A 14,247-nucleotide genomic window follows, 5' to 3' on the forward strand; every position below is an offset into this window, starting at 1 on the left:
GATCACTGTCTATAGATGATCACTGTCTGTCTATAGATGATCACTGTCTGTGTGTGGATAATCACTGTCTGTCTATAGATGATCACTGTCTATAGATGATCACTGTCTGTCTATAGATGATCACAGTCTGTGTGTGGATGATCACTGTCCCTCTATAGTTGATCACTGTCTGCCCATAGATGATCACTGTCTACAGATGATCACTGTCTGTGTGTGGATGATCACTGTCCCACTATAGATGATCATTGTCTGTGTGTGGATGATCACTATCTGTCTATAGATGATCACTGTTCCTCCGTAGATTATCATTGTCCCTCTGTGGATGATCACTGTCTGTCTATACATGATCACTGTCTATGTGTGGATTATCACTGTCCGTCTGTAGATGATCACTGTCTGTCTATGGATGATCGGTGTCTGTCTATAGATGATCTCTGTCTCTCCATAGATCATGACTGTCTGTCCATAGATGATCACTGTCCCTCTATAGATGATCACTGTCTGTGTGTGGATGATCACTGTCCCTCTATAGATGATAACTGTCTGTAGATGATCACTGTCTGTCTATAGATGATCACTGTCTGTCTACTGTTGATCCCTCCAGGATCTCGGTCAGTTTCAGTGAATGAGTCTGGCTTTTTCTATCCCAGCCTATGCCTTGGCCCCGCCCCGGGCTCCTCCCCTCTGTGCAAACCCACGACCTGTGATTGGCGGAGGAGGGGGTTCGTCTCTCCCATGCTACGTGCCTACAAAAAAAAAAAAAAAACATAGACAGACAAATGGTGATGTGTGTGGATGGAGGGATCGGTGTGTCCGGTATAGAGCGATCCCCCGGGTCTCCGCCCCTCCCTACCGCCCTGTGTGTGTCCAGCTCCGCCCACCTCCCGGGATCCGCACAGAGAGACAGCTGAATCTGATCACCGGAGACCCCCCGAGCCCGGGACCGGGTGAGTCCCCACACTGCGCCCTACTGATGTCCGTGTATGGGGAGTACAGGGTGATCTATACAGGGCACGGAGGATGGCACAGCCTGGCTTCAAAGGGGCACAGTACTTGGCATGTGTACCCCTCTGTGCGGGAGGGGGCGCTACATCCTGGTATATAGAGAGGGTATACAGCCTGGTATATAGAGGGGGTATACAGCCTGGTATATAGAGGGGGTATACAGCCTGGTATATAGAGAGGGTATACAGCCTGGTATATAGAGGGGGTATACAGCCTGGTATATAGAGGGGGTATACAGCCTGGTATATAGAGGGGGTATACAGCCTGGTATATAGAGGGGGTATACAGCCTGGTATATAGAGGGGGTATACAGCCTGGTATATGGAGGGGGTATACAGCCTGGTATATAGAGGGGGTATACAGCCTGGTATATAGAGGGGGTATACAGCCTGGTATATAGATGGGATATACAGCCTGGTATATAGAGGTGGTATACAGCCTGGTATATGGAGGGGGTATACAGCCTGGTATATAGATGGGATATACAGCCTGGTATATAGAGGGGGTATACAGCCTGGTATATAGAGGGGGTATACAGCCTGGTATATAGAGGGGGTATACAGCCTGGTATATAGAGGGGGTATACAGCCTGGTATATAGAGGGGGTATACAGCCTGGTATATAGAGGGGGTATACAGCCTGGTATATAGAGGGGGTATACAGCCTGGTATATAGAGGGGGTATACAGCCTGGTATATAGAGGGGGTATACAGCCTGGTATATGGAGGGGGTATACAGCCTGGTATATAGAGGGGGTATACAGCCTGGTATGTAGAGGGGGTATACAGCCTGGTATATAGAGGGAGTATGCAGCCTGGTATATGGAGGGGGGTATACACCCTGGTATATAGATGGGGTATACAGCCTGGTATATAGAGGGAGTATACAGCCTGGTATATGGAGGGGGTATGCAGCCTGGTATATAGAGGGGGTATACAGCCTGGTATATGGAGGGGGCATACAGCCTGGTATATAGAGGGGGTATACAGCCTGGTATATAGAGGGGGTATACAGCCTGGTATATAGAGGGGGTATACAGCCTGGTATATAGAGGGGGTATACAGCCTGGTATATAGAGGGGGTATACAGCCTGGTATATAGAGGGGGTATACAGCCTGGTATATAGAGGGGGTATACAGCCTGGTATATGGAGGGGGTATACAGCCTGGTATATGGAGGGGGTATACAGCCTGGTATATAGAGGGGGTATACAGCCTGGTATATAGAGGGGGTATACAGCCTGGTATATAGATGGGATATACAGCCTGGTATATGGAGGTGGTATACAGCCTGGTATATAGAGGGGGTATACAGCCTGGTATGTAGAGGGGGTATACAGCCTGGTATATAGAGGGAGTATGCAGCCTGGTATATGGAGGGGGGTATACACCCTGGTATATAGATGGGGTATACAGCCTGGTATATAGAGGGAGTATACAGCCTGGTATATGGAGGGGGTATGCAGCCTGGTATATAGAGGGGGTATACAGCCTGGTATATGGAGGGGGCATACAGCCTGGTATATAGAGGGGGTATACAGCCTGGTATATAGAGGGGGTATACAGGTATATGGTATATGGAGGGGGGTATACAGCCTGGTATATAGTGGGGGTATACAGCCTGGTATATGGAGGGGGTATACAGCCTGGTATATGAAGGGGGCATACAGCCTGGTATATAGAGGGGGTATACAGCCTGGTATATGAAGGGGGCATACAGCCTGGTATATAGAGGTGGTATACAGCCTGGTATATGGAGGGGGTATACAGCCTGGTATATGGAGGGGGCATACACCCTGGTATATAGAGGGGGTATACAGCCTGGTATATGGAGGGGGGCACTAAACCCTGGTATATAGAGGGGGTATACAGCCTGGTATATAGAGGTGGTATACAGCCTGGTATATAGAGGGGGTATACAGCCTGGTATATGGAGGGGGGTATACAGCCTGGTATATGGAGGGGGGTATACAGCCTGGTATATGGAGGGGGTATACAGCCTGGTATATGAAGGGGGCATACAGCCTGGTATATAGAGGTGGTATAAAGCCTGGTATATAGAGGTGGTATAAAGCCTGGTATATAGAGGTGGTTTTCAGCCTGGTATATGGGGGTATACAGCCTGGTATATAGAGGTGGTTTTCAGCCTGGTATATGGAGGGGGCATACAGACTGGTATATGGGTGTATACAGCCTGGTATATGAGGGGTATACAGCCTGGCACATGCAACTCTTAGTAGGGGGGAGGCCTGTATACAGTGGTGATGTATGGAGTGATGGGGGAGGACGGTGTGCCCGGTCTGCTCTCTGATCCTCTCTGGAGATGACTGCAATGTATGTTCTCTTATGTACTGCATATAGTGTATATGAATGGTGAGAGCTGTGTCTATGGACATATTCCTGGTAGATGCCAGGCAGGCCTTATCACATTGCAGAGTGCAGATCCTGCTGGTGCCATTCACATTGCCCTCATTGTCCCCACTATGTCCCTTCCTGGCACCCCGATCTCCATGGTTGGGGGCCCATGACATGCATTGTTAAGTTAAACCTGCAATGTCCCAGCCTTGTGTTTGTTTGCTTTGTTCTGTCACATGTGTCGCCCTGTCACTTCACATGGTCTGTAATGGAATTCCTGCATCCCTGGAGATGTTCTCCAGCCTTGGCCTTGTCATGTGTCCTTTGCCTAGCAGGGAAATGTATGATTGATAGGAACCATCAACAGCCCATGTATCTTCCAGTCCTAGGCTAGAACATGTATCTTCCAATCCTAGGCTAGAACATGCATCCTCCAGTCCTAGGCTAGAACATGCATCCTCCAGTCCTAGGCTAGAACATGCATCCTCCAGTCCTAGGCTAGAACATGCATCCTCCAGTCCTAGGCTAGAACATGCATCCTCCAGTCCTAGGCTAGAACATGCATCCTCCAGTCCTAGGCTAGAACATGCATCCTCCAGTCCTAGGCTAGAACATGCATCCTCCAGTCCTAGGCTAGAACATGCATCCTCCAGTCCTAGGCTAGAACATGCATCCACCAGTCCTAGGCTAGAACATGCATCCACCAGTCCTAGGCTAGAACATGCATCCTGCAGTCCTAGGCTAGAACATGCATCCTGCAGTCCTAGGCTAGAACATGCATCCTGCAGTCCTAGGCTAGAACATGCATCCTGCAGTCCTAGGCTAGAACATGCATCCACCAGTCCTAGGCTAGAACATGCATCCTCCAGTCCTAGGCTAGAACATGCATCCTCCAGTCCTAGGCTAGAACATGCATCCTCCAGTCCTAGGCTAGAACATGCATCCACCAGTCCTAGGCTAGAACATGCATCCACCAGTCCTAGGCTAGAACATGCATCCTCCAGTCCTAGGCTAGAACATGCATCCTCCAGTCCTAGGCTAGAACATGCATCCTCCAGTCCTAGGCTAGAACATGCATCCTCTAGTCCTAGGCTAGAACATGCATCCTCCAGTCCTAGGCTACAACATGTATCCTCCAGTCCTAGGATAGACGGGTTTTCATTTTTGTCTTTTGAGGTTTCAGATTATTCAATAAACAATAATGAAAGTTTTCACATAGTGAATGACTGTGATCATCGCAAGTCCAAATGACCTTCCAACAGGTGGAGATATCTGCAGATGGCCCCTTGCTGTATGCAGTCCTGTGTAGATCCCATGCCATCAGCCAGGGATCTATGGAACCTCAGGGTTCCTCCAGAGGTTGCTGGGTGGAGGTTCCTTGTGTTTCCTGAATTTTCTCTTTGCCATCAGCCAGGGATCTATGGAACCTCAGGGTTTCTCCAGAGGTTGCTGGGTGGAGGTTCCTCCAGAGGTTGCTGGGTGGAGGTTCCTCCAGAGGTTGCTGGGTGGAGGTTCCTCCAGAGGTTGCTGGGTGGAGGTTCCTTGCACTGTGGCTGATTGATTGCCCATCTGATGGTGCCTGCATACTTCAATGGCCAATTCCGCTTGGAAAAGCCAGCAGCATGACACCACTGATCTTCTTAGCTGTCTGTAAGGGAGGCACTTCGACCACCAATGTGAGGGAGACCGTCTTTCTACCGGCCACACATACATCAGTACAATTTTGTTTGTAAAGTTTTCTTTTCGGAATGTTCAATTTTCTAACAGTTAATGTGGTGAAATAGTTTTCAACCATAGTGACAAAAAAATCTGAGTGCGAATTTTTCTTCAACAAATTAAACTAAAACCAAAAACAAATTCTAACGGTGAATGTGGCTTTTTGTTCCTGGAAATTCCATCAATTCCAAAATTGCATGTTAAAGCAAATTACATTTCAAAGTATTTTCAATGTTCTTTGAGTCTCTGGTGGCTTTATTGAATGTACTGATGAGATTTCCCATACGAACGTTCATACAAAAATCTACCAGTGTTTGGCCAGTTTTGGGGTGCATTTTGACCACCACTGTAAGGTGGCATTCTTCTACTGACCACCAATGTAAGGGGGGCATTCTTCTACTGACCACCAATGTAAGGGGGGCATTCTTCTACTGACCACCTATGTGTGTGCGTGTGTTTGGGGGGGGGGGGAATTCTTCTACTGACCGCAAATGTGGGGGGGGGGCATTTTTCTACTAACCACCGAAGTAGTGTGGGGGGGGGGGGGGGCATTCTTCTGCTAACCACCAATATAGGGGGGCATTCTTCTACTAACCACCAATGTAGGGTGGGCATTCTTCTACTAACCACCAATGTAGGGTGGGCATTCTTCTACTGACCACCAATGTAGGGTGGGCATTCTTCTACTGACCACCAATGTAGAGGGGGAGGCATTCTTCTAACCACTAATGTAAGGGGGCATTCTTCTACTGGCCACCAATGTGTGTGGGGGGAGGAGGGGCATTCTTCTACTGACCACTAATGTAGGGGGGGGGGGGCATTCTTCCTACTAAAAACCAATGTAGGGGGAGGGGGCATTCTTCCTACTGATGCCAATGTAAGGGAACATTCTTTTTAATGACCTCCAATGTGGGGGGGGGGGGGGCAGGCATTCTTTTACTGACCACTAATGTAGTGGGGGAATTCTTCCTACTGACCACCAATGTTAGGGGGGGGGGTGTATTATTCCTATTGTCCACCAATGTAGGAGGGTCATTCTTTGTACTGTTCACCACTATAAGGGTTTAATTCTGCCTACTGGCTACCAGTGCAAGGGTGCATTTGTGTTACTGTCCACCAGTGTAAGGGGGGCATTCTTTCTTTCTACTGGTCACAAATGTAAAGGGGACATTCTTCCTACTGACCACTTTTGTAAGGGTTTATTTCCTCCTACTGGCTACCAGTGAAAGGCAGAGCTTAAACTGGTGTGCTGCATTTTGGCAACAGCAGAGATGTGTGTGCGTTTTTTAAAAATTTTTTTTTTACTTCATTGACTTCTATTAGGTAGCGTGTTTTTGCTGCATTTTTTGAAAGTGCACCAAAGACGTGGTACAGTCTAATAAGAGTCAGTGGGACCGCAGCTAAAAACAAATGTAAAACACCCGGAAACTGAGCATACATCCACGCTGTGGCCAAAACACAATGCAGAGCACCAGTGTGAACCCAGCCTATTCTTCTTACTGGCCACCAATGTAGGGGGCATTTTTTCAATTGACCCTTGATAATTTGGTTTTGGTAAGGGCTCCCGGACACCCAAAAATTATTTGAAGGCTTCCTCTGGGGCAGGGCTCTCCAGCATTTAGAGGGGGCAGACTGTGCCCAGTGGGAGTAAACCATGCCCCATTGTTGATATTGGGGGAAGAAATTGTTGATGTCAGTGGGAGGAATAGTGCTCCATCGTTGGTGTCAGTGGGAGGAATAGTGCCCCGTGGTTAGTGTCAGTGGGAGGAATAGTGCCCCGTGGTTAGTGTCAGTGGGAGGAATAGTGCCCCGTGGTTAGTGTCAGTGGAAGGAAAAGTGCCCCATCGTTGGTGTCAGTGGAAGGAAAAGTGCCCCATCGTTGGTGTCAGTGGAAGGAAAAGTGCCCCATCGTTGGTGTCAGTGGAAGGAAAAGTGCCCCATCGTTGGTGTCAGTGGAAGGAAAAGTGCCCCATCGTTGGTGTCAGTGGAAGGAAAAGTGCCCCATCGTTGGTGTCAGTGGAAGGAAAAGTGCCCCATCGTTGGTGTCAGTGGAAGGAAAAGTGCCCCATCGTTGGTGTCAATGGGAGGAATAGTGCCCCATCGTTGGTGTCAGTGGAAGGAATTATTCCCCGTCGGTGTCAGTGGAAGAAATTATACCCCATCGTCGGTGTCAGTGGAAGGAATTATACCCCATCATTGGTGTCAGTGGCAATTAAAGGGCCACATCAGGTCCCTCCAGATGACCCATTGGGTCTTTATGAAAATTGTATCCTTGGATTGGATGATGACCCATGTGGGTGAAATGCGTCCTCCAGGGGAGGGGGGTGTTCTGTACGCGCCTCGTATTATTTTTAGGTGGATAACAATAAAGGGTTTTGCTTCATTTTCCAAGGTCATGGTGATAAATCTGTGTCTTTTTTTTTTTTTTTTTTTTCTCCGCCTTTTGCACTGATTATTATTATTATTATTATTATTATTACAGAGTATTTCTGTAGTGCCGGCAGTGTGCACAGTGCTAGAATACTCCTCATCGCAGCGCTCTGATATCTCTCTGATATCTCTCTCTGTTCTCTGCGGTTTTGCATCCAATCTTCCATGGCTCTCGCCTGCGTCGTTCTTTGATACGCCCTTTGCATGTGATGTCGCTGTGCCTCTTTTGCATGCCTTGCGGTGCGCCTTGTCCCTCTTGGCATGCCCAGCCCTCCCGCTCTTTCCCTCCACTGTTTATGTTTATCAGGCTTCCATGTGGAGTCTGCTGAAGGTGAATGCAGGCTTGCACCATTCGTACAGCTCCGGGGAGGGGGTCAGACGGCATCGCCGGCCGATATTCACCATAGGGAGAGCAGGTTGCGTGCGGTGCATGCCTTGTGTGCGAGGATCAGGCAGGTGATCGCGCTTTTCTTCATACACCGCAGTATTTATGGGGTCTGCACAGGAAAAGATTTTCCCTGGAAAGCGCCTCCCCCCCCCCCCCATATGGCAGTTGGTTTGGTCTGGAGTGACAAGGACATCTGTCTGCAGGGTGCAGCCTGGACCCCGGAGACTGAGGCTGCTTCTGCAGGGCAATGTCAGGCTACTTTAATTTTTTGGGGGTGACCCCCCCCTCCCCCCCAGCCCGTTATCACCATCATTAGCCAGCGATGAGTAGTACCCGGTGAAATCTGCTCTCTAGAAAGATTCTGGTGCATCATTTTACGCCACTTCTAAATCTCCATCACGCTGAACAGAAGGGAAACTGGAGAGGACGCACCCGCAAGGCGGTGTCTTTTTTTTTTTTTTTGGGATGCTTTGCACCCAATGGGATTTATTTACTAAAATCTGGAGAGTGCAAAATCTGGTGCAGTTCTACCTAGGAACCAATCAGCTTCTAACTTCAGATTGTTCAATGAAGCTTTGACAATAGAAGCTGGAAGCTGATTGGTTTGTATGCAGAGCTGCACCAGATTTTGCGCTCCCCAATTTTAGTAAATTAACCCCTTTTGCGTTTTTTGGTTACTATGTCCATTTTTCCATTTTTTTTATTTTATTTTATTACTATTTTTTTTTTTTTTTTTAGCATTCATCACATTGCACTTTTGGGTGTGTCTAGTAAAGCGCGGCATGGCGAATTCACCCCGTTCTCATCGCCTGTTGGGACTTTTTGGTTGGTACGATGATGTACCCCGCACACGGGCGCAAAATCATAAAAACGTCTCGTTTTAGTTATACGAAAATTGAAGCCGTAATAAACCCAAAAGCTTTTATTATATTGCAGCCGGTAGTGGGACGGGGTCGTCCAGCCCCCAGGGCAACGATCAAGAATTGCGCCCCCCTCTCACCGATTTCTCCTGTATGAATTGTAATGTAATTGTACTGTCTGCCCCCATGTTGTAGAACGCTGCACAAACTGTTGGCACTATATAAATCCTGTATAATAATTTATTATAATACAGTTATTACCTCTTGTATCTCTTAACCTTCCCTCCTTAGATTGTAAGCTCTAAGGAGCAGGTCCCTCCGATCCCTACTGTATTAAAGTGTATTGTATTTGTACTGTCTACCCCCATGTTGTAAAGCGCTGCGCACACCGTTGGCGCTATATAAATCCTGTATAATAATAATACATACCATAGAATGGCGTCTATTCTTTGCCCCCCTTGCTCATCTGCGCCCTGGGCAGCGGCCCCTCCTGCCCCCCCCCCCCCCCCCCTTGCTTGTCCCGCGGCCCTGCAGCTTACCAATTCGTAGATGTGATGGCTGCATTCGTTTTCTCATTCTTAGGCTTTCTTTCTCCTTTTTTCACCTGGTGATCCGGCCAGCGAGTCTGTTGTTTTTTTTCAAAAGCTCAAGCTCTCCAGCAGAATGAAAGTTTACATGGATGAGACAAACCACTTAAAGCGGACCTTCACTCATATTTTTTTTTTTTTTTTCATCTTTCCACCTATTAAATCTTCTGCCCTTGTTGTTGTTTCAACTTTGGATAGTAAAACTTTTTTTTTTTCTGCCAGTAAATCCCGTATACGGCCCACTTCCTGTTTCTTGTCTGGGCATTAGCCTAGGACAGTGATGGCGAACCTTGGCACCCCCAGATGTTTTGGAACTGCATTTTCCATGATGCTCAACTACACTGCAGAGTGCATGAGCATCATGGGAAATGTAGCTCCAAAAGATCTGGGGTGCCAAGGTTCGCCATCACTGGCCTAGGCTTATGACATCATGCACAGCTCTCTCTCTCTCTCACTCTCCTGAGAGTTTGCCAGGAAGGGAGGGGGGATGAGTCGTAAGAGGGCCAATGAGAACTGCAGGGCTGGAGGCGTGCCTCTGTGTAAATCCAGGAAGTGTACAAGCAGTAGCTTCAGCTGCTCACAGTGAAAATGGCTGCAGCCAGCCTCAGTGGAGGGAGATTTCTGCAGCATATTTGGCAAGTACAGAATCACAGTATATATAAAATAATATGCGGAGTGGTTGGAGGAAGCTTCAGAATGGCAAAGATGTTTTTATTACAAATTATGTGAGCAGACTGCAGTTCCTCTTTAACACTGACAGGGGTGCCTACAGTGATCATCTTTTTATTTTTTCATGTAAAACCTTTATCCCAAAAGGAACAAAACTGTTTACTGTAACCTAATTATAAAGTGTGAGCTGGAGTTCAGCTTCAATATGTTAGTGTATCTAAATCTGCTAATTCATCTAACACCCCCTCCTCAGACTGACAATGGTGCTGTCTGCTGTGCCCCCGCTGTGCTCCTTCATCCAGAGTGGGGCACTCTAATCTCTAATACAGGGGGTGTGTTACTGGCCAGACCACCAGGTGAAAACAGAGGGGGGGAAAGGTCAAAGAAAAGACATGCAGCCACCCAGGGCTCATTTCTCAGAGAATAGGTGGGGGAACTTTTGGGTTTTATACCACCTTAAAGCGATATTAAACCTAATACCAAAAATGTATTATATTGCAGCTTACCAATCATTAGATGTGATGACTGCATTCATTTTCTTTTTTAGGCTTTTCGTTCTCTCTGTTTTCACCTGGTGATCTGACCAGTAACCCACCTCCTGTATTAGAGCGCCCCCACTCTGGATGAAGGAGCACAGGGGGGCACCTTTTGGACCACACCACTTTTAGTCTAAGGGGGGGGGTATATGTACTAGCAGATTTGAATACACTAACAAATTGAAGCCAAACCCCACCTCACACTTTATACTCAGTTACAGCAACACAGTGTTATCCCTTTTGGGATAAAGGTTTTACATCAATAATTGAAAACTGATCATTATAAGCACCCTGGCCAGTGTTAAAGTGGTACTAAAGCTTTGTTGTTTTTTAAAAAAAATAACAAACATGTTCTACTTACCCGCTCTGTGCGAGGGTTTTGCACAGAGCAGCCCCGATCCTCCTCTTTTTGGGTCTCCCGCCGGTGTTCCTGGCTTCTCCCTCCCTCAAGCAGTGTCCCCAGAGAAATCTGCTTGCCCTGGGGGCACCGCTGCCTACTTGCTTCCGAGCCGCTGCTCTATACATCCCATAAGACACACAGAGCCTCCCCCCCCCCCCCCCCCAGCTCTCTCCCTATTGGCATACCGCCTCTGATTGACAACACTGAGAGCCGACGGGCTCCCACTGCTGTCTCAGCCAATGAGAAGTGAGAGTCCCAGGACAGCCGAGGCCATCGTAAACATTGCTGGATTGGAGGGGGCTCAGGTAAAGATTGGTGGAGGGGGGGTTACCTTAGTGCATAGCATGTATAAAGGTTAAAAAAAACCTTCAGCCTTTACAACCACTTTAAGAGGTTTGTCTCATCCATGTAAACTGATACATTCTGCTGGAGAGCTTGAGCTTTTGAAAAACAGACTTGCTGGATGACCAAAGGAAAATAGAAGAAAGCCTAAAAAAGAAAACGATTGCAACCATTTTGGATTTAATACGAAAAGGGATTCTTGAATGTGTGTCTGTATGAGACCAAGGGCTGGGAATGTGTCAGAATTACAGCAGAAGGTACTTGCTGACCAGCCGCTGCAGTTGTATGTCGGTCGCTTTAAGAAGCTATAGGGGACGCGCCCACGGCGCAACGTCGGGGCCGCGATGTCCGACGGCCACCCGCGAATCTCTCCCCAGAGAGCCAGAACGGGGATCTGTCAATGTAAACAAACAGATCCCCGTTCTGTCAGGGGAGGAGAGCGTGATCTGCTGTTCCTAGTGATCAGGAACAGCGATCTCTCCCCTCCCCCAGTCAGTCTCCATCCCTCCACAGTTAGAAACACCTCTCAGGGAACACACTTAACCCCTTGATCGCCCCTTAGTGTTAACCCCTTCCCTGCCAGTGACATTTATAGCATAATCAGTGGCTATTTTTAACTCTGATCACTGTATAAATGTGAATGGTCCCAAAAAAGTGTCAAAAGTTTCCAATCTGTCCGCAGCAATGTCGCAGTCCCAATAAAAATCGCAGATCGCTGCCATTACTAGTAAAAAAAAATAAAATAAAAATGTGTGTGTGTATATATATATATATGTGTGTGTGTGTGTGTGTGTGTGTGTGTGTGTATATATATATATATATGTGTGTGTGTGTGTGTGTGTGTGTGTGTGTGTATATATATATATATATATATATATATATATAAATGTAGAAGAATACATATTGGCCTAAACTGATGAAGAAATATCTTTTTTTGGGGGGGGGGGGGGGGTTATTATCATAATAATCGTAAAAAAAAAAAATTGTGTTTTTTTTTTCAATAGTGTCGCTCTTTTTTTTTTTGTTTATAGCGAAAAAAATAACCGCAGAGGTGATCAAATACCACCAAAATTCTCTGTTTGTGGAAAAAAAAGGACATAGACTTTGGGTACAACGTCACACGACCGCGCAATTGTCAGTAAAGCGGTGCAGTGCCGTATTGCAAAAAAGGGCCTGGTCAGGAAGGGGGTAAGTCCTTCCGGGGCTTAAGTGGTTAAAGACATTATTCTACATTTTGCAATAAAAATGAATAAACCAACATTGACTTGATGAATTTGGATGGGAGTCTGCAGGGCATGGCAGCGGCCAGCAGTGGATCCCGGGTGCAATGCTCTGGCTCCTGCAGACTATTCCTCCATTTGTTGGTGTGTATGGAGGTACAGCTATTTGGTTACAGGGTTGGGAATATTGGGCTTGGGGGGGGGGGGGAGGGGGTACTGTAGACAGGACCATGTTTCATGTTACACCCTAAGGGCACATGGGCGGTAAAAGCAGGCTGTTGAGCAGTAGAATCCATGCCCCTCCCCCCAACCTAAGAATGGGCATGCAGTCGCTCAGGGCTGTACACATTCCAGTGCTGGGATGTTTTGCTTCGCAACGGCATCAGATATTACCCGGCATGACGCATTTGGGTGTCGGCACCACCAGTGATTGCAGCCCATTCAGGTGAATGGGACCGAACCGCCAGCGCCTGCAATGCACACAGGTTTGGGTCGGGGTATAAAACAGGTGGAGAGGAGGGACTGGAACCCCTGTCAGATTTTTGATTGATTGCTGTCTGTGTCCCCGTTAGGGAGATTCTCCCTCTCTCTCTTGTCCTGGTGACCATTATCTCCAAAAAAAACCCAAAAGTGAAAGAAAACCCCACATTTTGGGTTGTCACACAAACAGAAATAGAGGGGAAATCTTCCAGCCAGGGACACTAGTTCTGGCATACTCTCACTTCCTGTTTTGGTTTTAGGACAGGAAGTGAAGGGAAATCTCCCCAATGGGGGGACACAGATGGGCAAAATATACTTGCAGGGGTTATAACCCTTAGGCCTCTTTCACACGGGGAACGTCTGTGGGATCGATCCGTTGATCCCTGCTGAGCGGGTGGATGACAGGTCTGTCTCCACTCACTGTGCACAGATGGACCTGTCAGAGCCCCGCTCTTCTCTATGGAGATCGGAGGAAAACGGATCGGCCGGTCCGATCATATCTGATCCGCCAGATGGATGGAAAATAAGGTCTCCATCCGTCTGGATTTCACAGACTGGATCGGATCGGATGGCAGCGGGTTTCAGCGGACATCCATCGCTCCATAGAGGTGCATGGAGTGTAGAATGACCAAAGCTATGTAGTATGAGGACAAACGTAAACAACAAGTCCCGTTTGCTTTAATTCAGGCAGGCACTGGCACTACATTGTTGATGTTGGATCCAAAGGAGATGCAATCAGATTGTATAGTGTATGGTCATCCTTTTGGTCTTTTTTATATTGCAGCTTCTTCAGACAAGGAGGGGTGGTACTGCGAGCCAATCAGGCTTTCTTATGCCGCGTGCACACGATCGGACATTGATCGGACATTCCCACAACAAGATCCTGGAGTTTTTTCCGAAGGATGTTGGCTCAAACTTGTCTTGCATACACACAGTCACACAAAGTTGTCGGAAATTCCGAACGTCAAGAACGCGGTGACGTACAAGACGTTCGAAAAAATGAAGTTCAATAGCCAGTGCGGCTCTTCTGCTTGATTCCGAGCATGCGTGGAGTTTTGTGCGTCGGAATTGTCTACACACGATCAGAATTTCCGACAACAAGGTTTGTTGTCGGTAATTTGAGAACCAGCTCTCAAACATTTGTTGTCAGAATTTTCGACAGCAAATGTCCGATGGAGCCTACACACGGTCGGATTTTCCGACAACAGGCTCACATCGGACATTTGTTGTCGGAAATTCCCAGCGTGTGTACGGGGCATT

General features: G+C 47.5%; 1 protein-coding gene across 1 annotated transcript in view; it reads left to right on the forward strand.

The window, feature by feature from the left end:
• Positions 1-509: 509 nt before the first annotated feature.
• Positions 510-14,247, forward strand: part of LOC141120337 (RING finger protein 24) — a 173,989-nt gene continuing 160,251 nt past the window's right edge. Inside the window, exon 1 of the mRNA XM_073611007.1 lies at positions 510-947. The gene's annotated coding sequence lies outside the window, so the exon portion shown is untranslated. The remainder of the gene's footprint in view (positions 948-14,247) is intronic.

This window comes from Aquarana catesbeiana, linkage group LG01 (assembly GCF_042186555.1).
Source record: "Aquarana catesbeiana isolate 2022-GZ linkage group LG01, ASM4218655v1, whole genome shotgun sequence".
Lineage (NCBI taxonomy): Eukaryota > Metazoa > Chordata > Amphibia > Anura > Ranidae > Aquarana > Aquarana catesbeiana.